Source organism: Nomia melanderi, chromosome 4 (genome assembly GCF_051020985.1).
Source record: "Nomia melanderi isolate GNS246 chromosome 4, iyNomMela1, whole genome shotgun sequence".
In the NCBI taxonomy this organism is placed as follows: domain Eukaryota; kingdom Metazoa; phylum Arthropoda; class Insecta; order Hymenoptera; family Halictidae; genus Nomia; species Nomia melanderi.
Window position 1 is genome coordinate 18,566,768 of NC_135002.1, and position 16,853 is coordinate 18,583,620.

At 35.0% G+C, this 16,853-nt stretch overlaps 1 protein-coding gene across 4 annotated transcripts in view; it reads left to right on the forward strand.

Moving 5' to 3' along the window:
- The first annotated feature begins 446 nt into the window (after positions 1-446).
- Positions 447-16,853, forward strand: part of Ten-m (teneurin transmembrane protein Ten-m) — an 887,979-nt gene continuing 871,572 nt past the window's right edge. For all 4 annotated transcript variants that reach the window (XM_031972869.2, XM_031972872.2, XM_031972870.2 and 1 more), the window contains exon 1: positions 447-1,346. The gene's annotated coding sequence lies outside the window, so the exon portion shown is untranslated. The remainder of the gene's footprint in view (positions 1,347-16,853) is intronic.

The window sequence follows — 16,853 nt, forward strand, 5'->3', positions numbered from 1 at the left end:
ACAGGTTCTCCTTCCCCCAATATCCGCTCGCGCCATGCCCACTCCGCTCACAACATCAAAGGCAGCATAAAATCTGTCGAAGGCGGCAGGGTGCACACGGGATCCCGCGACACCAGATCGAAACTGGTGCGGGATTCCTCGCCGATGAACAATTTCCCTTGGTCGTAGGGGCAGGAAGATATAAGAACGCGCACAGGGGGGTAGGCCGTGAAGAAGGAAGACGGAAGAAGACAAAAGTACACAAAGACGGGAAAGAGGAGGCCCTCCGGTACCCCGTGGCAACCACCCTCCCGCGGATGCACCTCCACGAGTAGCAAGAACAGCGGCAACACCAGCCTCCCTCCAAAGCGTGGGACGTGGCGCATGCCCATCCGGGAATCGAACCCGCGGAGGCACAACGTCACCGGCGAACCAGTCGCCGGGATCGTCAGTGCGTTTGGCGAACAGTTCGCGAACGGACGTACACTTCGTGGCCTCTCTTGGAGAACGCTCTCTTCCAAGAATAAACACGAGACAAGAACACGCGTTTCGGCCGACCAACAACCTCTCTGGTCTGCTTAACAAAGACCACCCAGAGGCGCGTGATGCCAACGGTTTCCCGCGACAGTTGTACGCTCGATGGTCGACGATAACGCAGGGGAAGCCCTTGTGTCCTGATCGCAGAACGGTCGCTACGATCTCCACTAGTTAGTGGCTCCAGGATCGTCCGGCGACGATCTATGCACGCGGCGACCTCGGAGGAGGGTGCACCAAGGTCGCCCGCGATCAATGAGTCCCGCGTCCGCCACGTGACGGGACTCGTGGTGCTCCAGTCGCTCTAGCAACTTCAGGCGTCCCGTGCGAGGACCCCCAGACCCGCTTCTCGCGTGCAGTTCTCCCCCGGCCCGTTCAAGCTTTTTACGATCGAACCATCCCCGGAAGTTTGTTCGTCGATTCCCCTTCGTGATTCGCGTCGTTCCGGGAACTAGGATCCGCTGGGAATCGCTCGGAAGGAGTTCTTTAACGTTCCGTGACACGTGGCTTCGCGGTCCCGAATCCCGACGATACGTGCACCCGTCTGTTCTATTAACATTCCTGCGTGATCCTGTGCTGTGAACGGGGAGGTTTAACGTTGTTTCGAACGTATTCTTCATGAACTTGGCTGGGTGATTCGAAGCAGCAGTGAGGGTATAGACAAGGGTAGCGAGCGAGGAGGGACAGTGAGGTGCAGTGTGATCTGTGCTAAGGAGACTCTAGGGACTACGACGTGACATGGCGCCAGAAACGTGAACAGGGAGGGCGAAGCGGAAGAGGATCGGAGGGAACGCGGTTCGGACAAGATTCTTCGACTTTCGGCAACGTGGCTGGTGAGTCTCGTGCATTTGTCATTGACACGCTCCCCGGCACGTTGCTGCGGAGGGCTGTCCCGATACCGCTGATCCTCGAAGGCGATTATGTAATTGCTTTTGAGATCAAGTTTAGGAGAATTTGGCGACACTGGTAAACTGAATTCCTCTCGAATTGTTTTTTTATGCATTACAAGAATTGTGTACAATTCGTCATTTGAACGTCTGACGTTATAAGGACGATTGTCTTGTTACCGAAGAAAAGTATAATAATATAGAAAATACTGTAAATTTTCAACTGTTTGAAGAAATTTTGTCGGTTTGAAGTAACTGGCCAAATATATGTACATATTTCTATTAATTTCACTTGGTTTTGGCTATTTTCGATTTTACCTCTTCGAACCGAAATATTTGTATTTTTCATAAAAAAATTAATCCCAAATTCACACGGAATATACATTTTAATGTGTATCGATACTTTTAGTCAGTGCATATTAAAAACGTAACGTTCCTGTCGATACATTCTTTTTGGGCTGTCCAGCTCGGTTATTAATATATGATTTTATTGAACAGGACATTTAACGTTTTAGCAAAAAATTAATTCTATTATATGATATATGCAAAGTTAATCAATTTTTGATAGCCCACACAATTTCTAGACAGTTTTATGGTGTGACAACAATGTCACGTAGAAAATAAAAGTAACCTTACTTGTTTGGGTCGTATAATAAATTCTTCAAAAGACCAAATATTTTACCCCAACACTTTAGACCGCTTTGACCATTTTAAAATTGAACGAAATATTATTTTCAAATTATAGGGTCATATTAATATTGAAGTTGTACTTCAAATACGTTTCAACGATAAAACTGTGGCATCTCGAGAATCATCTGTTAATACTGAAAATATATAATAAGAATCAAAAATACAGTAATGTAATAACACGATATGATAAGTCACTGAAAATCTTATTTCATCCACTGTAATCTTTAAAAATGGGAATTCAATATACTGAACCATTTCAATTTTTAGTTAACAAAACATTTCTTGACACTCGGTTCACCACAGTCTTCAGTACGAAACATTTTCTTATAACTCTATTGTAACTAATTGAAACAAAGTGCGTACTTACTATTATAATGACAATTTTATATTTCATATTTTTCACATAAGGGTAACTATACCTGAAATTCAATGATGAATTGGCATTCACACGTAAAAAACCATTAAAACTTTTGTAAGTTCCTTAATTATAAGAAAGTAGTACACAAAATAGTTTCCCTAAACTGCTATAGGTATATTTTTGCTAATGATCATAAAGATGCGGAAACTTTAAGCAAGGTCGTTAAAGGATTATAAAGAAAAATTGTCTATCATTCATCTTGTATTCAAGTTACACCGCTTAAATTGAATCATGTAAATGTCTCCAGTAATTATGCATCTGTGCATAAAAAAGCTCTTTGGTAGGTAATACTACACTTATAAACTTGATAAAACCTGCTGAAACTTCAAGGAAAAATTTAAGACGACGTAAAAGTTTGTGTGACGATAAAATATGATATGAAAATAGTGATAAAATATTAACGTTGTTCATCACCTTCATTGTCACGTCACTCACATATGGATGGCACAATTCATTGCTCAGAATTAAAAGTTTATTTTCACGATGATGTATTAAACGAACGAAATATCGTTAAAGTTTATAACAAGCAAGAAGATTAAACGAGTAATTACCAGAATAAATTTGAAATTTTTATTTCTCGTTTCATTACGTAAATTGTCTGGATTTTATAGGATTCTTATGGATATTGGCTCAGCAGTTAACGTTCCATTTGTAATTCTCCTATCCGCAGCACTGTCTAACGTCATAAATAATTTTGACTATATATATAATTCAATATAATATATAATATTATGATTGTATGAAAGGAATTAATATTCATAGAAATGCACTGTTGTATAGAGCACAGCACAGTTCGAGTGCTTCTTCAGCAAGTGTAGAACCATATCTTGTCGAAAGTATGAAAAATCTCAAACTCTAAGATGAATTTTTCTTATTAATTGTTAGTGACATATCTTATATTACTTATGTTATAAAAGTTATAAAAACTTATCACAAGTAACATATAAAAATTCAGAGACACCAGCAATTTTATTTAGAAAAGAACGAATAAAATAAGTAGAATAATCTTCTGAAACGCTTTCTCACCTGGTGAAAGATCGCAAAGCTGCAGATGACAATCGTTTATTACTGTGGCGAACACGTTAAACTCTCACTGGATCATTGAATAGACATACGCAGAGCGGATTGTAAAAAATTGTCACGGGATTCATGAATAAAAATCAGCAAGGGTGAATGCGGAATGGAAACATCCGTCTCCAGTAAGGAGTTCAGAGAAAAAGCAACAAGTGTTGCTGATATTGCACCGCCGAGACAATCTTTGATATGAATTTGTAAACAGGACCGGGAACGCCGGACGTGTTATACGCGTGAAAATAGTTATAGGATTTTCATTTAATCTCGTCGCGATGAAAAATGAAACGGCGATTGTGTGCTTCGTTGTAATAAATCCGGGGAAAGTCCAGCTCTCATCGTTCGCGAGTGTAAACGTTGGAAATTAGTATACCACGTTGCTGATTGTGTGGTGAAGAGGCGGATAATTCCAACAGCCCATCGAATCCAGATTTTCTGCAGTGTTGTAAAATGTTAGCTCGTTTCGATGATATTATTTTCGAGCGTGCGGTCGCGGGAGGAATATTCTATTGATGAAACTATTATATTTTCCACGTTGTTACATAGAAATGGTTTAAATTGTAATTAAGTACAGGCGTTTGTATTCGCTTCGGTTGGAAAATAAAATAGTAATTAAAAATCATTTTCCAGTAATCGTGAAATATCAAATTTAATCAGATTAAGTTGTTATATATCGCGCTTGAATTAAGAGTGAAATCTTTATTACCTAATCGTTAATGTTTAATGTGCCTTAACTTTCGCGATATATAAGATACAAAATATTTAATTTTCTATTTCGATAAATTGCTTAAACAATTTTAAGAAGAATATTAACTTTTTTAATAATTTATTTAATTCCTGAGATGTTCATTTAGCTGTTATGAATTAATGTATTCAATTAAATAATAGATGAATATTAATAACGTAAGAACTTCGTAATTAGTTGGTAACTATTGCCTTACAAAGTGAAATGTTAATGGGATTCATTTTTCAGTAAGAGTATCAAGTTTTAAATGGTACTACTGCTTATCATAAAATGTTTCTAATTGGTTATTAGTTATTAACATAAAAGGTAATTACATATTCAGAATAACAGGAGAAATCCTAAATAATGAATAGGAGGGAAAAGTGATATGTCTTCTTATGTAATTGATTAGTACGTTACTTGTTAATAGGATACATTAACAGGATAAAAATTAGTCAGAAATAAATTACATTTACTGTATAGTATGATTATTGTAGAAAAAGTTATTAACAATGTACCAATACATTTCTAATGGAAAGAACAGTAAAAATAAAGGAATCCTGAAATGGTGAAATTCTGAATAAAGGGAACGAGAGCACCTTATGTTTCATGTTATGAACTACTTTTTTTAATCTAGAAGTATTTAGAGTCTAATAATAATTGAAAAAAACATGGAGATACGTATAATAAACATACAATGAAATTTGTTTATGACGATTCTAATCAAGTGCGACTGTTTGATAAAAATATGTTCTTGCGATTGAAAACTTACTAAACTCTAGTGGTGCAATCGGTAAAGGGTTATTGAGATTAAAAAAATATGAAATAACATTTTTATTTGAGATCTCGTTCTCGAAAAATTCGAGTTAGAATTCACTGAAAAAGCAGGATTTCAAAGGAAAAACATTGATTCCAGATATTCAACTTATTTTTTTCATCGAAAACGATTTCCCGTCGATTACACTGTGACTGTACGCAGTCGCGTTAGTATACTCGACAAATTTCCATTTTTGATTTTCTCGAATAGATGGCCAAAATAAAAAAAATTTTTCTATGGAAAAATCTTTTCTTTATATTGTTCGTTTGTACCATCTAATATAGAACGACCCGTATATTTATTCTTTTTATAACATAACTGTCACATAATACAAATATGGATACATGTCAAACATTTCATTGAAAGCAATTGGATTTATGTAATTCATTTCGAGTCTAATTTCTACCTTTGTATAAAATCTTTATCATTCAAACTATCATTATGATACGTATGCTACTTCTATTATATTTAATACAAAGAGAACACTGCGCCGAATAATAATAATAATGCAAGTGTAAGAGTTGATTAGGTTACAAACTATTCCTCCAAGTCATTAGTTGTTACTCATTTACAATCGATATAAAAGATATTATAATGACTTTTATTGAATAACTACAGATAGTAATTTGCACTCGAATATAAGTTGCATTTCAATCAATAGGCGTGTGTAATAAGTAATCAGATTTCAGTTTTTCCGCCTCTGGGGTTTCATTCATGATAAGATTAGAGACGCTCGGACGTCAATCAGCGTCATATTAATCTTGACTCGACGTCCACTTTGTAGGATCACAATGAATGCCATCAGCTAGTACTTTCTCACCAGCAGTTACCTGGTTAAATGCGTTGATAGCATGTAATATCTCGACGTGTCGTTATCGCGTTGCGATACAACGCGGTCGCTGTGTATCCCGTTAATTTAAATTATAATCAAAAATTAACGAGCAACCAAGTCGGAGTTACGTTAGGTCGTCGAGCGTGGATCGATGCGGCCGTATCACGCAAGGACCCTTCTCTTTCGTTCATCGCCGGCTTATCGTTCGCCGGGCTGGAATGAAGTCGAAAGAATTCACCGCCTCCTCTGAAATGGCCCAGAAAATATTTGCACGGCATTCTTCCGGCGACAACTTTTCGTTTCGCTTTTCCGTGACGGCTGGCTCCGGCGTTTTTGCGATATTTGCAACGTTACGCGGTCGATAACAGCATGTCGACCTGTTAGACAGTACAACTCCCATTACGCGGGAATTTTTCCTGATAAAGGAGTCCACGGTGAAATGAACAACTCCCTTCCCTTGAAGATTATTCCACAACTTCGTACTTTTTCTTTTAATCACATTGCTTATTGCTGCATCTATTATTCATTGTGACAAGTGGACTGCGATTTCATGCATTTATGACAAATATGAGTACGTGGAATGTAAAACGGAGAAATGTTCTCAAGAATTTCTACTTAATTCTTTTTCCTTTAACACTGTAATTACGGTATCATTCAAAATGAATGGCTCTACTTTTCTGATTTCGTAATTATTGATATTTTAAAATCAGTAAATAAATCAATACGTTAAATGTACGAAATGATTTTAGAAATAAATATTTTCACTGGACTACTGTAATCAATATACGAAGAAACCGGAAATAATCTGTTGTTACAATATTTATAAAGATTACATATTAATCGTGTTAAATGCTCCGTAGTTTTAGTGTTAAGTTGCTTCGAAATATTTTGATCTCAGATAAAAATCCTCAATTTAGGGACCAGTAAGGTTATTAAAAATTCACTGCCAGTTTCGTTAGAGTTACTGTGATTAGGGAGTTTATAAAAATCAATCGGTTTACTATTGATGCAAAATCTACGCTGTCTCGCTTATTTTTTAATTAAATCAATTTAATATTGATTTCGATAATTATTAAACATTGTGAAGTGACTCAAACTGAAACGATCTATGTGCGTGATGAATTAAATTACCATATTGTACAAATTTCTGGGAATATGCGGCCAAAGAAATGTGTTAGTGACATCAAACTCGAAGTAAATGACGATTCATTATTGTAGTGAATGAACAATGAAACAAAATCGTGTTATTATATGTTTCACTATAATGAAGCAGGATTATTTGTAATAACAAAAGTAAGGTATGATTACTATTGCATTTTCCACACTAGTTATCGTTAGTTTAAAATGGTTATCTAAAAATAATTGAGTGTCATTTTGACTAATTTTATTTTATTTTTCATATCATTAATTTATTTTTGACCGTTACGAATGAACATAATTTTAAGCGTGTTAAAAATTTATATTACTTGATAGCACTCTATATCGGTGGAATCTAGTACGTATTGCTTTTAAATGAATACCTCCCACAAACGTATGCTCCAAAAGTACCAGATTTTTGTCACAAGGATCAAACACTAGTATGTCACATTTCGAATACTTTATTTTTGTTTCCGATGATTTTTATATTAATCACCAAGCACAGAACAGTAAAACCGGGTAATACAGTCCGAAACATAGGATGACAGCTGGTAAATCCTCATCCCGGTGGGGCTTATACGCCATTGGACAAATTGTTGCCAATCATAAATAATTGACAGACAATCACGAGGGATTTAGGTTTTCCGAGTTGGGATGTCCATAAATTTGATACTGGTTTTGTGGAAGCTCGCGGTACGAATTTACAATGTGCTTGTCTTATTAATATTACCGGTCTCTTTCTCGGATTTGTTAACGTTGAAATGCAGTCAATAAACCTGACGCGTTGCCATTATAATCATTCTGTTTTAATTTCTCTCCTGATCGAAAAATATTCTAAAACTTTTTACATTTATATTAAAAAATCTGTATTACGTTGAACAATAGTATATTTGATAATACACTTTACATTGCATGGAGCTGTAACATTGTTGATCCCCCTGACTTTCTGTATATGTTCTTTATTCTTTTTCAGATTAGACTTTTGTTTTTAGTTAAAATGCTTTTACGTTGATGTCTTTATATACTTGTTTTTAATAATTATAAGCTGTCGTTTCTCTTGTGTTTTTTTATAGTGTATTCGTATTATATGTGTATTACATCAAATTTTTGTTATTATAATAGTAATATTTTGTTATTGACTGTACATGTACAATTCAATGGTAATATTATTATTATTATCTTTCTTTTGTTCAACAGTATTTTGAAGTGTTTTTTAATAACAACAAGGGATATTTAAGTCTTTCGATTAATTTATTCATAAATAAAGTATCGTAAGTGTTTGATTACCCCAAAAAAGCATCGTCTTTTCACCTATTTTACATAAAAAAAAAGTGTCTAATTTAAACAGAAAATAAAGTGAAACTCAATGTAAATTTAGAAAAGATTCAACGGTGGAATTTAGTCTTAATAAAATGTACCTTATATCGATATTTTTAATTGCATTAACACTTCTACGTTGTGAATTATTTTTTACAACAAATTCACCTGCAAGACGCGCCACCATAAACAAATTCGAATGTTAATGTAATTCCCCATCGCGGAATCTTCCAACAAACATTCAAAGAATTTCCACTCGCATTGCGGGGAAATATGTAAATTGATACTACGGGAATTTCGGGTGTCGAGAGTAATACCGTTGCTAACATGTTTACCAAAATGGAACTACCCTCTTTGACATTTCGAAAAGCGCAGAAACAGTGGAACAAGCGGACCACATGGCATGGAAGGATCGAGGCGCGACGCCATCATGAAAAAAATGGCGGCTGCGCCGCGATGGGTAGCGGGCACACGATGCAAATACAAATTGGCGCGTCTGAAACGAACGATAAAGTTATTCGTAAGTTCAAAGGCTTTTTCATTTCGAGAAAAATCGTGTGCCGGTCGGGATCGCGTGCACCTCGGGAATTTGTAGTGGTTGAGCGTGATTCGAGGAACAGACGTCACGGATACACGTATACATCAAGATCGCAGAATGCCTAAGAGTCGCACGCCTCCCCCAATCAGATAAAAGAAGATTGCGGACGAAATACCGGCGCGGCTGGTATTTTTGCCTTTGCCTAGGCCCGGTAGAATGCCGTCCACGTACATTCAAATACCATGTATCGTCGTAATTTGTAAAGTAAGCGTTCAGATTGCGATCAATGAAGAGTGAATTTAATGTTCCATAACTTGTAATCGGGACGTGTCGGCGCTTGGCTCGTTCTTTCGCGCGTGTCGCGCATTAGAATGAAACGATTCTCGCGGTTATCGGACTGCTGTGTTTACTTTGAATATTTTAAACCCTTCCTTTGATATAATTTGGTTTCTTCACGGTGAATGTTGATGTTCCTTTAACCTTTTGCACTTGCCAATGTTTCTCATCATAAATATTCATTATTGTATGGTGAACTATCGATGAAATTCTTGCAATTATCACAAAGACAAATTTTACATATATTAAGGGCCAGGACTATTTTATTTCAGTGGTACATGTGTTGATAAATTATATAAAATTCAATGTTGAATTTTATACTTTATAATCCTGCTGCGTTAAATCAAACGACAACTGAATGTCGCTACTCGAATGCAAAGAGTTTATTTCTTAAAATATTAACAACATAATGGTAAATCATGAGTTTACCCTCTATTTTATAATTATAATTGAGGTAATACTATAGTATATTCTATTTGCAAATATATCCAAATAAATCGTCATATAGTTATTAATTATTGTATATTTTTTGTTCATTTTATATTTTATTGATGTTCTGCAATATAATGAGATTATTTATAAGTATAGAAGTACATATCTATACAGGTTAACAATGTTAATTTTATTACTAGGCAATTGTGTAATTCTTTTTAAGTTTCCCACTATAATATAATACATATGCTTTATTATAATTAGTATCAACCCTATATTTTTCAGAAATAACATTCGTTTAGTAAATATGATTATATTATATTCTAATTCTGCTTACTGAAACTTGTTAAATGTGTTGAAAAATAAGTAATTTAATAATCAGAAAGATGTAAAGTGCAGAAGTATTTGAGTGAACTGTCAAATTCCCCAATCTTCTTTTAAATGAATAAAATATGTTAGCAAAGTGATTGCTGCGTTTTCTAAAAGCTTTTATAGAACATTTATATTTAAGTGTTCTCTTAAAATGTCTCGGTCTCCCCATGTTCCTCCGAAACTGGAATATGTACAATCAGCTCTGCGGTACACTGGCAAAGTGATAATGATCTCGTGTGATTAACCCTCGATTACACGAAGCTGGTTTACTGACTACTTGCGTCTTTTAAACACGCCCAATGTAATCAATCCGGATAGTAAACTCGCCAGCGACTGACCAAAGCAATTGGCACAACTCACTCACCCACTGGCGAGTACACTCGCAACTGAGTAGTAAACAAACTAGATCCGTGTGATGCACGCTTTAGCAGGATATTTACATTCAGTAGGTCTAAGTGTTTACGCAGAGAAGTGGCACCTTTATAATTATAATTGAATAAAGAAATATTTGCAAAAATCAAATATGGTTTAAATAACTCTTAATTATGGAACAGAAATTTGATAGATTTATTCAAATCTATGGATCTTCCTCCATTCGCAATCATCACTGTCGCATATTATCACGATGACTCTGATCTTATTTATTCATCTAGGTACCTCAATTTCAAACCTATAAAAACCACCCGGAACATGGTAACAAACGCAACAAACCATAATTAATCAGTCGTAATATAAAGCGTTAATGTAAAAACGTCTCCATATTTCAATTAACACAGCGCAACGAATTTCTGAGGATCACTTACCAGATAAAGAACGGAAATGTAAGTCTGTTGAGCATGATGATAACAAGGGATTACATTGAATAATCCCGGGGAGAAGGTTGAACCGTTAAAAATAAAAATCAGACCATCTAAAGCACGAAATCGTCATTGAATAGATTGCAAAAATTGTGCCCCGGTTAGATAGGAACCGCGACATTCAGAAAAGGGTACGGCAAAGTTTCCGGGGGTTTTCGGTGCGCCTGGAACTCGTTCGTAACTGAAGTCCGATCCGGGCCGTAATTACAATTCGAACAAAGTTATGCCGGCCTGGATCGGGTGGGGGATGTGTCAAGTATTTAATCAGGGCCGAGTCGAGTCTACGAGAGACAATAGATGGCGACCAACCCCTTCAGCCTATCCCCTCCATCTCGCTTACCACCGTTGTCTCCTTCATCTCCTCCTCGCCTTTACCGCTCTCTCGCCGGTTCCACTATGACTAGGGGTGCAATTATGTCGACCTCATTTCAGCACGCCCCCACTTCTACCCCTAGCATTGTACTATTCCACACCGTATCTCTCTCCACCGCTTGATCTACCTTCTACTCTCTCATTCTACCGAATCGTCCTTAGCATACCTGTCTCTCCTTATTCTGGGCTGTCTCTCATCTATATCCTCTCCGGATATACTTCATTTCTCCTCAGTGTTTTCTTTCAATATAACGCTCAGCTTGTTGATTCTCTTCGACACCGACTGTTTGTCATTTAGGATTTTCTGCTGGAAGGCTTCTCGCAAGCTACTTATTACTACGGAGTAATCTTCTTTACCTCGCTCCTGAAATGTCGATGTCAAAAGAGAAAATAATTTATGGGAATTCCATCTGATCTTGTTGAGGTTGATGTATCTTTAAAAGCCTGAAATGTGTTTTTTTGTATTGTTAGCTTTCGCGTAAGTTAACTATTAAGAAGTGTATAAATTGATGCGTTTAACAATTATACTGCGCAAACGCAGTAGGAATTATTAATGGAACTCTTTGTGTTAATAGGCCTAACAGTGAAAATTAAAGAAGATGATACTTTTGGAATGAGAATTGCGTAAAGTTTTGTAGATAACATTCGACAGGTTTTGGAAAATAAATTGTAACATTTTAATATTTATTATTTTAGGTATAATAGTTTCAGTATAAGTCACACCTTTTCGTTTATCGAATTTTTCTAAAGATAACTCATCTTTTTAATACTTTTAATTTTATTCGTGCTGCTTTAAAACATTTATAAAAATTGACTTGAACTTCAATTTAAAATTATTAAATTTATTTCATTGTCAACAGTAATAGTTAATTATCTATGAACGTATGGATCTATGAATTTCGTTTATGTAACTATTGTAAAGCTTCAATTCTACATTTCAAAATATCTTTCAAATTTTCATCCTAAATATTTCAATCAATTTTGGCAACATAAAAAAGAATTCAAATAAAATTTTCATGATTCTATGCCTATACGATTTATATTAAGTGGATCACTGTATACACAAAATCTTTTTACTTAATTCACTTTAGTGTTTTTGATACACATCCTTATTTTGACGAATTTAAAGAGAGTTCATTAATGTATTTAGTAAGCCAAAACAACTATTAAAAATGCTTAATTATTAAATATAATTAAAAGAAACAATTTGTATATGAAAAATGACCATCATTTCCATTCACTTTATTATGCATTTGTATAATGTTAATGTCACTGGCCAAACTGGGCGTTTTGTTCGGCTATAATAAAGTCGTATCACAGTTTACGACTTCTTTTCTGAGAGAATTTATAAGCAGACTCTCTTTGTAATGGTAGTAAGTCCCTTTCGAGGTTTTATGACCGAAAAGTATCCGCAAACGCTTCGCCAGTTTCTTGACAAATAATTTCAACGTCACCACAAATTCAGTTTAGCGAAGCAACAAACTTCCCAGTAATAGTTAGCAAGTATTTCGCGGTATGATTAATTCCGACGTTTATGTTCGTTCGCGCCATTTTGAATTAAACAGCTGAAACGGAATGTGTTTTTGTTGTTGTCCAAAGGATAGCTGCTACCCCATAAAAATAATAAATGTGTTGCGTCTCTCTCCCTCATGAATTGCAAATTTTCGTCGTCGCATTCCTTCTTCTCGTCTTCTTCGTCGATCCTGCCACGTGTGTGACTGCTAAACTTTCACATCTTTTACCTCAACCAAGTTGAAACACACAACTTTTCTGTGGCTATTATAAACTTCCTGCGGAACTTGCGAATAGACATCGGATATTTATGCTAATTTAAATTTTCACACATAATTGAATAAACACCAGAACTAAAGGAACATTGAAGTTTTATTTTACAAAGTTGTATGTAAAATAGAAAGACTTAAGAATTTCAATTGAAAGTTTTGTTTCATTTTCAGTTTTACGTTTGCAGGTACAATAAATGCATGAAATTAATCTCGTTTGTCTGATCAAAATGTTTATTTCTATATAGTGAACCATAGACTGTTATTTCAGTTATTTTCTGAGTTGTAAGTAATGCTTATCACTTTTGTAGTTGTCTTTGTACTTTTTACATTAAAATTGTTGGAAACGTAATTCATAGGATCGAAAAATAAATTTGTACATATACAGATCGCATTGAATATGTTATATAGTTTTATCAAAAAGAATAACTAAAAAGTAAATATGTCGACAGTGAAAATATAAACTATTTTTTCCATTACTTAAGTTGTATGAGTTCGAACGTTATACTGTCGCACACAGTTTACTTTGCCACGATACACGGTTTCATACGAGCCTAACAAATTTACAGCATTCCGTTAAAACAATTAAAAATCACCTTTGCTCTGAAAAAAATATTGTTAACTCTAAAACTATAAATTCGCAATTTTATTGGTGACAAAGACAATAAAACATTTTCCACTTTTACTTTTTCCATATACTGACTATATATGTGAAAAATACTAGCTAGAAACTGTGTATACGGTCTGTACACACTGCCTGTCTGTATGAACTGCCTATATAAAGTGCAGAATCGTTCTGCGAAGCGATAAATTTAAACAATTTAATTGACTTATGAGAATTTTAATAATTTTGTTGTCGAAAACGTTTCATTTGAGTTGAGAGAAAAATTGCTACAAAGTGACTTAAGTTTACGTCCACTTTAGAAAAAAGTCAAGTTAATGATTATAATAGTTATCATTTTACATTATATTTTTATACTTAAATGGACCTAAGCTACTTCCAAAATAATCGGCTCGTATCCTCTGGTAACTCAAAATCATTATTAAGTATATAGGTACTCGTCTACAATTTAAATTAGAATAGTAAGTAAAATTTGACATATTTATTCAAATTTCTTACTTCTAGTTAAATATTAACTGCAATGCCAGATGATTACAATTACATACAACACAATTGTATCAGTTTTTATATATAAAACAAATGCATCTCTATAATCTGAAGAAACATGTCAACTCCTTCTGAATGTATACCATTTTATGTTAAATAAAATGAATGTAAATTGTAAATATACCGCTCAGAGTACACATTAGATAAGATCAGTTTCCTCATTGCAGAGCATGCGTAAGTTCAGTTACTGCAGCTTATCGTTACACTGAATTAACCAATCGAGTGGAGATTCGTATCGTTAAGTATCTGGAAATAAATGAAACCGATGCCATCAATCGAAGCTGTCGAACAAACTTCTGCGCGAGAGCGTCGTTATCTCCAGCGCAAATTATTCAATTATTCCGTTAAAAATCGCTCCTGAAATCTACTTGAAACAGGCGGATTATTTATTCGAAGAGAGTATCAGCAAACAGGTCTGAATGATGTTGAGGCATTCATGGGATATTAAGTCACTGCCTCGAGGAAGGTTTCGATCACGAGCTGTCTAAACATTTGGACCAATTATACTGGAGTTCTGAACATTTGTTTCGACTTCGATAGAATGGTAATTGCAGTTTCCTTCGTGTTAGATCTGTGCGAGGAATTAGTGCGATGAAATTTTGATCTGGCTGAAATTAATATGGAGCAATCATTTGAAAATGAACGTTTTAGATAACGTGAAATATATTTTACAAATATAGAGCTCTCATCAACGTCACTTGCTGCAATTAACTAATTGAATTTAAATTTAAATTAACCTGAAATAATTAATATCGCATGTGGCAATAACAAACTTAATAATTAATTCGAGAAATACTGTTTCTGGTTCACTGAACATCGGAAATTAATCTTAAAATAAGGCTCAAGATGACAGATGATTGGTGAACGGTGAAAAGAATAAAGTTATTTAACATTATGATTTATAAATTATTATGTACGTTAGACGTTAATTGTTTGATATGATGAAACGTTTGATTTGGTATACATTGAAACAAAACAGTGGTTAAATAAGGAAATAAGAATAATCTATCGATTAAAGAGAAAAGTAGAGCAGGAACGTTCTATGTCACAAAGATCTTTTTATTGATAAAAATAATAATTTATTAACAAATTTGTTTGTGCTTAATAAATAACTTAACATTTACTTTATGATTCTACATCCGCATAATAACATGACTCCTGTGATCTTTAATTTTGTATTAAATTAAATTTTATCTATTGAATTAAATTTCAATTCTTTATCGCCGAGAACTTTATTATTTCACGATATCAATAATCGTTACTTCTATTATACAAAATTAAGCGTACTCTCCGATACAATCGTCTTCCTTTGGAAATTGAATTGTTTACTTATGTTCCACAGTTCCACAGTTCAATAATAGGAAAAGAATTTTATTCGACACGCAATTCTCTATAGTAAATCAACGATGTTAATTATACAAAAAGATTGTGGCCGACACGTCAAATCTTCTTTCGTATTGGTCCACATCCGCAGAACAATGGGGGCGGTCGGTAGAACCGTTGGTTTATTACCGAATGAATTCTCCCAGCCACCCCCACAGAGGCCACATCGACGGACTATGCAATTTAAAACGAGTTAATTGAAGTGCAATAAGTCCTTAAAACCCTTGAGCAAATTAATTAATATAAAAGCCGGTTAGAACAGTGCGCGGCCAAAGCTTTGGCTCCTCGTCCCTGTAGCCCCCATTCCCCAGCCAATCGACGCCGGGAACCACGGTGGTAACGACGATGACGGAGGGAACGATGAGATCCGAGGGAGAACGGTGCTGGCCGGCGAGGAAAAGTACGGTTAATAAAATAACGTACGCCCGACGTATTCTTCGAGCACGCGGCACGCAGCAAGCGGGATTTATCCTTTTCATGAAAATGCTCGCGCGAGCTAAAACAGCCGGACCTTCCCTTAACTATGCCCCTGCTGCATCCTGCGCTGAAATCGCGGCAAGAGTGATTCGTTCATTGAAATCAAAGGGTACGCGAAATTCAATCTGTTTAATTATAATGTTCGTACGATAGGAAGTTGTCTAGACTGTCAAATTGCCAAGGAAGATTTTAAAATGATATTTTTTATTGATCATGATAGTATTTTTTACGCATTTTTGCGTTTTAGATTTAATTTAACACTAGAACTACCAGGTGAGTCAAAATTACCAATTCGTAATTTCTTCGCTTACAATTATTGCAAAGGTACAGGCACTTCTTTAACTAATGATTAAAGGTACTGATATAGTAATACCTAGACTGAAATATAAGTCAATTAAAATCTTAAGAAAGTCACATATATAGCTTTTATAAAGAAATTTTAAAAATATGGTTTTAGTGCTCGGTAGTTCTAGTGTTAAGTAGAATCAGGTTAATGGGACTATAGTAGTTTTGTATTTAGTAGGATTATTATGTAGAAGGATTACATTTAAAAGATTGCGATTTCTTCATTTACTCGTTACATGTGACTTAGTATCACTCTCGTAATTGTTAATTAATCCAATATTAGAAGTCGCTATGCATTTATGTAGTGTGTATAGTACACGGAGCATTCACTGATACTTATATTTTTTATCTTCAGTTTTTTATTTTATCGTCTTAATTTCTTATAC